The following is a 12,899-nucleotide window of genomic DNA, read 5'->3' as shown; positions in this document are numbered from 1 at the left end:
GAGAGGCTAAGGCAGGAGGATTGTCACAAGTTCAAAGCCAGCCTGAGTTACATAAAGACCCTATATCAAAATTTTTTAGTTGTTCAATTGTTGTTTTCTTTTTTTTTTACTTTTTCTTTTTTTGTTTGTTTGTTTGTTTTTGTTTTTCGAGACAGGGTTTCTCTGTACCTTTGGAGCCTGTCCTGGAACTAGCTCTTGTAGACCAGGCTGTCTTCGAACTCAGAAATCCGCCTGCTTCTGCCTCCCCAGTGCTGGGATTAAAGGCGTGCGCCACCACTGCCCGGCCACTTGTCGTTTTCTAATTGAACTACATGCCCTTGATTTATCTGGCAGCTTATTCTACTGGTAGAAGTCTTTCCTGATTTATTGATTTAAACCAACCACTTCCTTCCTGTCATTCCATTCCACGATACTTCAGAGCGCACGCCACTAGGTGGATGGTCTCACTCACAAGAGGATTGGCTATTTACCTGAATCTAGGTCATAAGCTTCAGAAGGCAGAAGCCTTGTACATATCTCCACCTCTGTGTCCTCAGAACCTAAAACAAAGCTGAGGTAGTGATGTGAGACTGTAGTCCAGCGTTTGTGAGACTGAAGCAGTAGGATTGCCTTGAGTTCAAGACTAGTCTAGCCTGGACTATATAAGGAGGTACAAGGCAGGCTATAGGAGACATTATCTTGTTTGTTTGTTTGTTTTTCAAGACAGGGTTTCCCTGTGTAGCCCGGGCTGTCCTGGAACTCACTCGTAGATCAGGTTGGCCTCAAGCTCACAGAGATCCGCCTGCTTCTGCCTCCCAAGTGCTGGGAAGAAAGGTGTGTGCCACCACTGCCCAGCTCCCTTTCCCTTAAGCTTTTGCTTTTCTTACCTCACAGGCAAGTGTCACAAACCTCGACCTTGCTAGGAAGGTTATACCCCGATATGTGCCTAAGGAAACTCTGAGAACCAATCAGAGAAAGCTGCACATTCAGTGAGGAGCTGAAGATGGTCCCTTTGATCCCCAAATGAGGGTACAAGAGCCTCCTCCCAGAGAGATGATTAGATTAATGTGTTTCTGATGCCTCAACTTGGTGCAAACCAGAATAAACACGAATGGCAAAAATCAGCCCATGAGCTCATGCAGGCTTTGATCAGAGACATAATTTCATTATGAAATTTTGAATCAGGCTGTTGTGAAGTCTTGCCAAAGAGTTTTATTTTCCCAGATGATACGGTGTGTTGTTTCTCCCTTACTCTCTGACCCTGGTACCAATTTCCCGTCTACTTTTACAGTCTGACCTATCGACTCTTCAAACGCTATTTGCGGAGCCTGACAGCCAGCCTGGGTTCTACCAGCAGATGAAGAACCTGATGACGGAGGTGAGTTCAGCTCAAGTTACTGGTGCCTTTTATTTATCCTCCTTCCCACAGTTGTAAGGCAGTGATTGTTTCTTCACTCTTTTCTTCCCCCTAATATATAGCAATCGGAGGAGGCATGACACCTCCAGGAGTTACGATTCCTCAGCTTTGCAGCAGACAGAATAGTTTAACTGCCCTGAACATTTGCAGGGTGATCCCATGAGCTGTGGTACACGAGCACATTGCAGACACAGTTCATACTGTGCAGATGCAAAGCCCTCTCTCTTTCTCCAGACCGAGGGTTAGCGCCGCATCCTCAGCCGTCCTGTTGCTCATAGCCACGGGTCTGTGTGCATGGGGAGAGTCCCCCAGAGGCCAGCTAGAAATGCCTCCTTCTTGAAAGAAGCCTGCGCTGTATACTGAACTGATGTTTTCACAGGAAGTGGAGAATCCTGACCTCATTTTCATCTTGTCATGGGTGTCAGATGGGTAAACAGCAGTTGCTTCTAAAGAAGCATTTTCCACTGTGGTATGAGGACCACCAGCATCAGAATCACTTGGGGAAGTGGGTTCGAAATGCAGCCTCTTGAGCCTCTCCCCAGAGCTTCCCTTGCTCCACAGGATTGGAAATAGGGGCTCAAAAGTAAAATAATCTACTTTTGTTTTTATTTTTTGTTTTTGGTGTTTTGAGACAGGGTTTCTCTGTGTAACAGCCCTGGCTGTCCTGGAACTTGCTTTGTAGACCAGGCTGGCCTTGAACTCCCAAAGCTCAGTTTGCCTCTGCCTCCCAAGTGCTGGAATTAAATGTAAATGCGCGTGCCACCACCACCACCACCCGGCAATAATCTGCTTTTTAATGATTTATTTTTTTCCTCCGGCACTAGGGTCAACTAGGTCACCTACATGCTAGGAAAGTGTACTACCAGTAAGTGACGTGCTCATGCCTTAGTGACCCTAGCGATTGCTTTGGTGACACTAGGAATTGAACCTAGGGCCTCACCTAGGTTACCATGCTAGGTAAACACTCTACTACTAAGATATATTCCCAGACGCCCTAGTGATTCTTGTATACACAGAAATTTTAATCTTTTTGCTGTTATTGTTTTGCTGATACTGGATTTCATAAAGCCCAGGCTGGCCTCAAACTTGGCTTGTAACTCAGGATGACCTGGAACTTCTGGTTCTCCTGTATCCACCTCCCGAGCTCTGTGATTAAGCAGTGGTTTCTGCAGTCCTGGTTATGCAGTGCCCGCATAAACGCCTGGTTCTACAGTGCCAGGGATCAGATACAGGACTCTGTGTGCTGGCCAAGCACTCCACCAACAGCTACGTGCCCAACCCCACACAGAAGTCTTAGCCCTGAAAAGCAAACTCTTCCCTAAAAGTCACCCTGGGGCTCTCTGATGATCTGACCAGAAGCTGGCTCATGAAGACCTGGTTTCCTTTTCACAATCTTGCATCCTCTTCATTTTCTCCAGCAGAGCCAAGGTGAGGAAGGCTGGCGTGGGCTCTGTTGCTCTCTGAAAACACATCTTGGCTCTGCCCCAAGTGTCTGTATTTCTGTTGCAGCCCAGGGTCCTTGTCCTTTGGAGATGCTCCATTACAAGGCCATCAGCTCTTAATTAGGGCCAGCTTGTTGGCTTATGATTCTCAGTTGAACGGCCACAGAGATTTCTCGCGTGTCCTCGTTAGGTTCCTCACCAGCGGCAGATTCCCGTCTGCTGGGGCAAACATTGCACCCTGTGAGGGTGGGGTGCCGCAGGCAGAATCCCACAAGTCAGAGGGCTGAAGCAGGAAGATGGCTGTGAATTCACAGCCAGCCTGAGCTACATAGGGAGATGAGGTGCCACAGGCCTGTAATCCCAGAAGTCAGAGGGCTGAAGCAGGAAGATGGCTGTGAATGTGTGACCATTCTGAGCTACACAGAGAGAATTTATCTTCAAGCAAACACACAAAAAGAGAAATGGAGACGAAGTTCAAGCAGTAGATAGAGTGTTCGCTTAGCACGTGCAAAGCCCCAGGTTCCACCCTCAGCACTACATAAAGCCTGGCGTGTTACTGTGTGTGTGCCTGTGATTTCACACTTAGGAGAGTCAGGGGTTCAAGGTCGTTCTTAGCCAGTTTGAGGCCATTCTGGCACGCAGAAGACTCTGCTTAAAAACAAACAAACACGCCAGACTCTAGAGTTACTCCATTCAATGCAAAAACAGTCCAAGTGCCAAAATAGGAGGTGCCAAAGCAAAGGATTCTTCATGTGGCTTCAGTGGGGTTTGGTTGCTTTGTTTCATCTGTAGAAAACAAACAACCAAACAAACTCTATTATATACAATCTGAACCGTTAACCAGAAAACATCACTTAGAGTTAGGGCTTCACTGGTCAAATCATCCTCCATTTATTCCTTTAAAAAAAATAGGATTTATAGCTCGGCTGGTGGCACACAGCTTTAATCCCAGTAGAGGGAGGCAGAGGCAGGTGGGTCTCTGTGAGTTCAAGGCCAGCCTGACCTGAGCCGGGTTAGGTGCAGGTATGCATCCAGTGCATGCAGTACCCACGGAGACCAGACGGGAGCATCAGATCTCCTGGAACTGAAATTACAGATGGTTAGGAGCTACCTGATGTGGATGCTGGGAACCAAGTCCCAGTCCTCTGCCAGAGCACCAAGTGCTTTTATTAACCAACTGCCGGCCCATCTCTCTAGCCCCATGCCTCCACTTTGAATTTAAAATGCCTAAGAAGCTTTTAGACAAGGACACAGCAAGCTGGCTCCCTATGAGAAGTGATGGAAAGACTGATACTCTCTCTGTTGGCATTGCTCAAATTTCAGGGTTAAGAAGGTCTTCAGAAAGGTCCCTAGATTAAGCTTTGGAAAAACAAACAGAGGCCCTTTGGGAGCCTATGCTGGGTCTCTGTATTTCCCAGCTGCTTAAGAACAACCTGAGCGCTGGAGAGATGGCTCAGAGGTTAAGAGCATTGCCTGCTCTTCCAAAAGTCCTGAGTTCAATTCCTGGCAACCACATGGTGGCTCACAACCATCTGGAATGAGGTCTGGTGCCCTCTTCTGGCCTGCAGGCATACACACAGACAGAATATTGTATACATAATAAATAAATAAATATTAAACAAAAAAGAACAACCTGAGATGCACTTAACCTAAGATGCCTTTAACAGCCTTTTGTTCCCAGCCTGGTTTAGCTAACTCAGAGCCACTGCACCCAGAGTGCACACTGATGTGGGAATTGGAAGTCTACTTCCAAACTGTAGATAACTGTTAAGATCCAAGCAGGCTGGAGGCCCATATTAAGTCATCTCTCCAGGATCAGTGCGTTTCTTATTATATTTGATATCTATCTGTCCAGTCAGTGATCCTTTAGAGTTTTAAGCTGTTAGACTAAATCTCTGTGTAATTCTTCCCCTTCCCCCTTTTCCTTAGGAAAATGCGTTTTAAAAAATTACCACCAGGTTCTTTGGCTTATTCCTCAAATATTGTCACACTGAAGAGTCGGAGTGTCCCAGGAAACTCTATCAGATGGTCAGGTCTACCCTTAGGACAGCTCCTCCCCCAAAAGACACTAGATTTCTGTGACCTCCTGCATCCCGTTTGCTGCTGTCTCTGGTCTAGATGGGGGACAGAGCCTTAACTGCAAAGTAGAGACTTGCAGGCAAAACGTTAATGTGAATAACTTCTCAAGCAGCAGATGAGAAGGTGATCCAACCCTAATCTGTATTGTTTTCACTTATTTTTTTTCGGTGTATATGTGTGGTGTGGGGTTGGGGTGGGCTGTTTTCATATGTAACAGTGGGTGTTTGTGCACACGTGTGCGCATGCTCTGTGGAGACCTCCTGGTTGACCTAAGAGCTAACTGGGGTGTCTATTAACATATCAAAATAATGTTGACCAGGTCCCCCAGCATGCACTGCTCATCACCTGTGACCCCTCCCAGCACTCCCCACTGCACCCCCTTCCTTAACCACCTCCTTTCCAAGGACTGGGCTTCCGTTTCCCTTACCCCAGCACGTTCCCTGTATAACTCAGTCATTTTGGCTATACCCGTCTCTGGCTGGTCTCTTAGCCTGAGCCTCCTCTCTTGGTCTCCCTCCCCCTCTGTCCTCCCATGGTCCAGTTTAGTCTGCTGGCCATGTTCAGCCTGGGCTCTTCCATCTGCCTGCTTTCTCCATTACATCTACAGTAAAAATCTCCACACTTTAAGAACAGCTGGAATAAAAAGCACCACCACATCTGGCCCTTGCGTAACTTGTGTAAAGAGCCTCATTAGAAAATGGTCATAGCTGGATGTGGTGGCGCACGCCTTTAATCCCAGCACTCAGAAGGCAGAGGCAGGTGAATCTCTGTGAGTTTGAGGCCAGCCTGGTCTACAAGGTGAGTTCCAGGACAGCTAGGGCTGTTACACAGAGAAACCCTATCTTAAAAAATTAAAAAAAGAAAAAAAAAAGAAAAGAAAATGATCATGCCTTCTTCATCTTTGGGAAAAAAGGCTATCCTTTTAATATACTAATATATCTTATGAATCAGGATAAAGGAACTTGGTAGTAACTTTTTAAAAAAATATTTATTTATTTACTTATTATGTATACAATATTCTGTTTGTGTGTATGCCTGAAGGCCAGAAGAGGGCACCAGACCTCATTCCAGATGGTTGTGAGCCACCATGTGGTTGCTGGGAATTGAACTCAGGACCTTTGGAAGAGCAGGCAATGCTCTTAACCACTGAGCCATCTCTCCAGCCCGGTTGTAACTTTTTAATAAATTTGAAGGATTGAGAGTTGTCTGGGATCCTAGGATGCCTCTCCACTCTGTCCAGGACTGAGGCTTTGGATTTCCACCATGCTTCCCACCTCCCACACCATCAGTGCCCATAAAAAAAAACCCAAAAAACAAGAAAACAAAAAAAACAACAAACAAACAAACAAACCATGAGCCAAACCATTTAGCCAATTTCCCAGCACAGGGATAGGCAGACTTACAACCCACTGGCCAAATCCCACCCACCGCCTATTTTTATATGGCCCTAAAGCTAAGAATGGATTTTAGTTTCTTAAATGGCCGAAAAAGTCAAAATAAAAATAACGTTTTATGACGCATGAAAGTGATATGAAATTCAAATTTCAGGGTTCATAAATAAAGTTTTGCTGGAAGACAGCCACACCATTTGTTTACACACGGCCTTTGGCTGCTTTGGTCCTACAAGGGGGAGATGAACGGCGGCAGCAGACAACATATGGTCCACAGAGCCTAAAAATATTTTTGCTCCTCAGCCCTTTACAAGATGGCTTGCCCTCATCCCTATCCAAGGACACTGGTGTGCATTCTCCGAGCTGACTAGGCATGCAACGGGCAGATGATGCAGCTGCCATTGTTCTCTGAGAGTGTTCCCCATCCCAATAGGGAATATGCCCCCCCCCCGCCCCCCACACCCCGCAGGCGCTGGAAATTCAAACCAGGCATCCTTTGTACATCGGAGTGTAGCTGATGCTTTCGTGAGCCAGCAGAGGGCTCTTTGCAGAAGTTTAGATTTCATGGGGAGGGGCAGAGAAGCTCTCTGAGATCAAATAGGGTCTATCAGGTGTGCCTCCCCCCACCCCCGCGGCCCCAAGGAGACCCAGGATTTTCCACTCTGATCTCTGAGAAGAAGGGGACTTCAAGAGGGGACTCGACTCAAAAAGTCCTTTTAACTGGATTCTCTGAGACTGTGGTTACCCGAGTCGAAGGATGAGGCTGAGAGACTGTTCTGTCGAATATGGTCCTGGCACACTGGGGTCTTCAGGCCAAGGCAACCACTGGGAACATGGCACTGGGATACATTCTGCCAGCTCCAGCCGTGGTGAGCCCGTCTTGAGCGGTCGCGGCCAATGGCTGTAGGTAGGCTGGAGTCGAGAGGTGGAACCGGTGGTAGGACACTAACGCGTACAGACAGGAAAACAGGCATAGCACGTGCATCGCCTCAGCTTAGGCGATAGCAGGGCCCAGCTAGCTGGGCTCCAGTCCTGGCCTCTCCAGTCATTAGCTGTGGGTGGGCCTTTGGCTCCATCCTTTCCACCCGCTGTGTCCACCACACAAGGCTGAGTCGAGGGTTAAGTAAAGCACCCAAAGCCAAGGCTGAGCAAGGCTAAGCACCATATAAATGTTCGCGGTACTTAGGCAGCACATCCTTGGGAGTCCTGGGCGACAATGGACCGCAAGCACTCAATTTTTCTTTCTTTTTTTCATGACTAACAATGATTTTATTCTCTTAACAGGTAATTTTTCCACTGCTTTAGTATTTTCCTCTCAGACAACGCTTAGCCTTTTCTCTTCTTTTCTTTGCCCAGTTCAAAATGCTTGCACCTCTTTTTAAATAAATAAATAAATACATATTTAGTAGGTATACAGTGTTCTTCCCGCATGTATGTCTGCACACCAGAAGAGGGCACCAGATCTCAATATAGGTGGCTGTGAGCCACCATGTGGTTGATGAAAATTGAACTCAGAACCTCTGGAAGAGCGGACAACGCTCTTAACGTCTGAGCCATCTCTCCAGCCCATGCTTGCTCCTCTTAAGGGCCAGCAGCCCCTTGAGTCTTCAGTTAGGTTAGACACACTCACCCTGAGCACCATCTTCTTTATGATTCTGACCTCCATTTGAAAAAATTGGCTTTGTTTGCCCATGATAACCACTCTGCTTCCAATGGTAGCGCTGCTTTCCTTGGGTGTACAGGGAGCCCGAGTCCTTCTCATCCTGGGTCATGTTATGAGACTGATGCTTGCCACATTTCTTACATAAAGTCCTTTGGGTTTTAGGTATGTTGACCATCTTTGCAGTAGAGGTGTCCGTGCCATGAAAGCAAGAAAGAGATCGGATGTCTGGGATCGCCACCTCAAGCCACTGTAAACAGGAATGGGCTCAAGCCCTGATTTCTGGAGGGGACATTCAACTAGAGGGTGCAGTCGTAGATAAGTTGACAGTGGATGGACGATCCACAGCAATGCAGAGGGGACTGCTACTCCCTAGGGTGCTTCACAGAGGACGGTCATTTGTTTGGTGTTAAACAGGAGTGGGCTAGCTACCGGTGTGTCTGGGGTGGAAACTTGTTGTACAGTATACTGAGATGTGATGTTCCCTGTCTTAATTTACTTTCTATTGCTGTGATAAACATCATGACCCAAAACAGCCTAGGGAGGAAAGGGTTTATTTGACTTACACGTCCTGATCACAGTCCCCTCAAGGAAGTCAAGGCAGGAACTCAATCAAACAGGGCGGGAACCTAGAGGTAGGAACTGAAGCAAAAGCCCTGGAGGAATGTTGCATTCTGCCTTAGTCTCCATGGCTTGCTCTGCCTGCATCCTTATATACCCAGGGCCATCCTATCATACACTGTGGCTGGCATCGCCCGCAGTGAACTGGACCTGCCCACGTCAATCAGTAATCAAGAGAATGCCCCCACAGACCTGCCTGCAGGCTAATCTGTGGAACCTCTCAACTGAGGTTCCTATTCCCAGGTAATCCTAGTTTGTGTCAGTCAAGTGGACAAAAAGCCAACCAACCAACCAAAAACCCAACCAGTACAGTCCCTTTGTACTGGACACCAGTGAGTAGTAAGAAGAGAAGATGGGGCAGGGGATGGGAACAGCAGGCAGTAGCCCTGAAAAGTTGGCTTGTCAGGACTAGTACTGGCGAATGACAGGGAGATGGGAAGTCAGACTGCTTTGGGGCCAGGGTTCCAACTATCTTCAGACTGACCCCACCCCACCCCTTTACTCCTAGAAAGGAAAAGGAGTCAGAATCATCAACAATTACCATCTCAAGCAATCCCCAGGACCTAACTAAAAAGTCTGGGTGCGGTGGCTCATGCATGGCGTCCCGGCACTGGGAAAGTGTGGTCTGCCAGCCTAGCTTAAATAGTTAGTGCCAGAGCCAATGAGAGACCTCATCTCTAAAAACAAGAGGATGGCCCCGAAGGATGACACTCAAGGCTGACCTCTGCCTTCCACATGCACGCCTGTACACACCATGTACACAGGAAGACAATTCAAATGGAACCTTTTTGACGATTCTCTTTTTCCCATTCACACACTATTTAGTTCATGATAGCAGAAGGCAAACGTCTTTAGTTAAATATCTAGGAGACATATGGAGAAGGTAAGTCATGACCATAACCTGAAGAACTTTCAAGTGTACATTAAAAAAAATTTAAAAAGCAGACTAAGGCTTCTGGTGCGTGGGACAGCAACGGCTCTCCAGAAGAGCAGGGAACAACGGCTCTCCAGAAGAGCAGGGAACAATGGCTCTCCAGAAGAGCAGGGAACAATGGCTCTCCAGAAGAGCAGGGAACAACGGCTCTCCAGAAGAGCAGGAAGCCCAGCTCAGGCAGCGTGGAGAGGGCTCAGAAGAATCAGAGGATGAAAGATGTTTGGAAAAAAAAGAAAAAGAAATGGTGGAAACAGGAGAAGGGTAAGCCATGGGAATTGGAGAGAATGTGTTTGGAAGAAATGGAGACTCAATGTCTGTGGACACTTTGTTGGTTTGGTGGCAGGGAAAGAATTGTAAATATGCGTGGCAGGCAGATACCTCGTACAATAAAATAGCTGGGAGAATGAATGTGAGGGCAGGAGAGAAATCAAACACAGTCTATCGGCAACGATCCTGCCCTTGGGAGAGAGGCCAAGTGTATATTCAAGGCAATCCTTGCCAGAGTCTCTGAGCCTCCGGCGCGCAGTGGAGGTCTGAGCCAGGTTTCTTATGGCACGACCAACTTTTATCAGGGAGGCATGGACGCCCTCCTCTAGCAGCCCCTGAGCTGGTGGAGTGAGGTAGGATTCCACTCTGGTGCCCACAGAGAATGGCCCCAGCTTCAGCTGGCTCCAGTGTCTCCACTGGGCCTTCCGAATGCTACAGAGAGTCTGGCCACGTGAGTCAAGACCAACCCAGTGCCCTTCAGGAAGAGCAATCAGAAGCAGGCCCTGGCACAGTCAGACACCCTGATCCTGTGTAGGGCCCTCAGGGACATTTCTAGAAGGAGAGAGGTGCAGATTCAGATGTCGGGTCCTGCACTGGGGAGACAGCTGGGTCAGGTCAGTATAGAGAGGTTCAGATTCAGATGTCAGGTCCTGCACTGGGGAGACAGCTGGGTCAGTAAAATGATGTTTTCCTAGCAAGGAGGAGGACCTGAGTTTGCTCCCTGGAACCACTTTTAAATTCTGGGCATGGTGGCATCATACACTTGTGATTCCAGCCCGGGGGAAGATGAGATAGGCAGATCTCGGGGGCTTTCTGGGGTTAGTCAGCCTAATCTACTTAGTGAACTCCAGGCCAGTGAAGAGACAGTCTGAAAAGACAAGGTAAATATCCCCGAGGAATGACACCAAGGTTGTCCTCTAGCCTATACACACACACACACACACACATCACACACATCACACACACCACACACACACCACACACACCACACATACACATGCCACACACATAAACACACACATCACACACCACATACACATACCATACACACACACCACATATACCACGCACACACACCCTACACACACACACACACACACACACACACACACACACCCTACACACTGCGTGCACATCTGCAGACACATGCACCTGGCATGCACACAAATGTCAGATTTTGTAACAAGCACGAGGCCGCTCTGCCCTTGACCCTGATGTCATACTATCCCCGGTTCCAACACTTGAGATGAGATGGCGGCAGGACATTGTCCCTGTCCAAATGTCTATCCTGGTGCACACTATCCCTCCAGGCAGCCCTGAGGACAGCTGGGTCACAACTCATTACCCACCACCGCAGGCTCTTTCTTTCTCTCTGCCTTGCCTCAGCCCCCCTCCCCTAATCCATTAGAGAACACTTGGCATGGCTCTGGGGATGTGACATCCTCGTCACCACCACTTATGCCAAGTTTGCCTTCCAGGGCTGGGGTCAGAAAGTGCTTCTGCTGTCCCTTGCGCCACCGCCTCCCTTGCCAGACTTGGATTGGGTCTGGCTGCCCTAGCATCACCTAGCCCCTCTCGGTCCCCAGTCTCCAGTCGGCCTTCTCCTGTCTCCATGCCCTGGGGCTGTTGGCTTATTCTTTTTGGAGATGAACTCATTGTTGACTTTAACTCACTTCAATGTTTCCCAGGGAAGCATGCTGGCAGGAGGCCCACACAGCTCCTTGAAGAAGACAGCCAGGCCAGGGCCAAGACTGGGAGCCAGAGGCAATGGAACCGCCAAATGCCTCCCATTTTATGGACAGGTCTGGCTCAAGCTGAAGACATTCCAAATACTCAGTCAACAGCCATGGTCCATATGAGGTCGGAAAGGGAATCCTTAGAAGCCATCCCTTTGAAGACACAGAACTCAGCTGGAGGAAGCAGCTGGCCTTGTCCTTAGACCAGGCTCAACAGCTGGGGAAAGTGCACCATGCCATCAATAATCAATAATCGGAGGCTGGCAGCTGCTGGGAGTCTGCCCCTGCCCTCTTTCCCACATGAGTAGGCGCAGCCAGGAATCCATCTCACCCACCTCCCTGCACCGAGCCCCGGGGAGGGCAGGCGAGGGAGGAACCATTTTTTACATACTTTCTCTTTCAAAATGCAGCCCTGTTTCGCAATTTCCTACTCAAGTTCTGGAAGGCTTTAGGGCATTGACCCAAGCTACCTTCTCCAGCCACTGGCCAGGCACCAACCTGGTAGGCAATGCCCGCTGGAGGTAGGAAGGGGCTCACTATGCTAGTTCTCCCTTACCCCACCAATGAAAATCCATTCCAGTCAGAGCAGGTCACTGACTCCACAGTGGGGGATTCTACCCCACACCTTGCCAGGTGTTTATTCTTCACTCTGTTGGTTCTTTCTCTGGAAGAGCAGGGAGGTAGGCCACACCAAAGCAGGTGCACCCAGCCCTGGTATGCTTGCATCTTAGCATCCCCTGAGGTGATCAATCTCCAGATCACCACCTTCTCCTATAATAAGGCTTTTGTTCTGGAGCTCTTCCACCTGCGGTACAGACCAGGCCTCCTTTTCAGTGAGCCCACTCAGTCCTGCCAGATAGAACCTGTTCTTGCAGCCTGTTTCCCCTTTCCCACCACCGTGAGGGTTTCCACCAGCTACCCACTGAATGCAGAGCAGACCCCTAGCTGGAGGGATCGGAGGCAGAAAGCCGGCACCCAGGGGCCTGGCCTGGAGTCAGGGACATGGAGCAGGGCTTTAGAGCTGGCCCTGACCCCGAGCTCTCTCCCAGTCCTCTCACACCAAATCAAACAAACCAGAGAAGAGGGGGAAATCCCCACTTTGAAAAATCCAGAAAACATACAACTTCACCCCAACAATCACCCCAAACAATTGGATGGGAAACACACCAGAGCTGGAGGTGGGAAAGACGGCCAGAAATGTGTTGGTCTGAGTGAGTGCGTGACCCCGTAGAGGAGAGAGCTAACATTTTCCAACCCACGTGGGCGAATAACCACATAGAACTATGTGTTTTCATTATATAAACCTGGAGCAGGGAAAGGCATCTTGACACAGATAGATGGTCCCTTCAGCACCTATCAGCCTCCAAAGCACC

The sequence above is a fragment of the Microtus pennsylvanicus genome, chromosome 13 (assembly GCF_037038515.1).
Source record: "Microtus pennsylvanicus isolate mMicPen1 chromosome 13, mMicPen1.hap1, whole genome shotgun sequence".
In the NCBI taxonomy this organism is placed as follows: domain Eukaryota; kingdom Metazoa; phylum Chordata; class Mammalia; order Rodentia; family Cricetidae; genus Microtus; species Microtus pennsylvanicus.
This window is presented reverse-complemented; position numbering follows the sequence as displayed.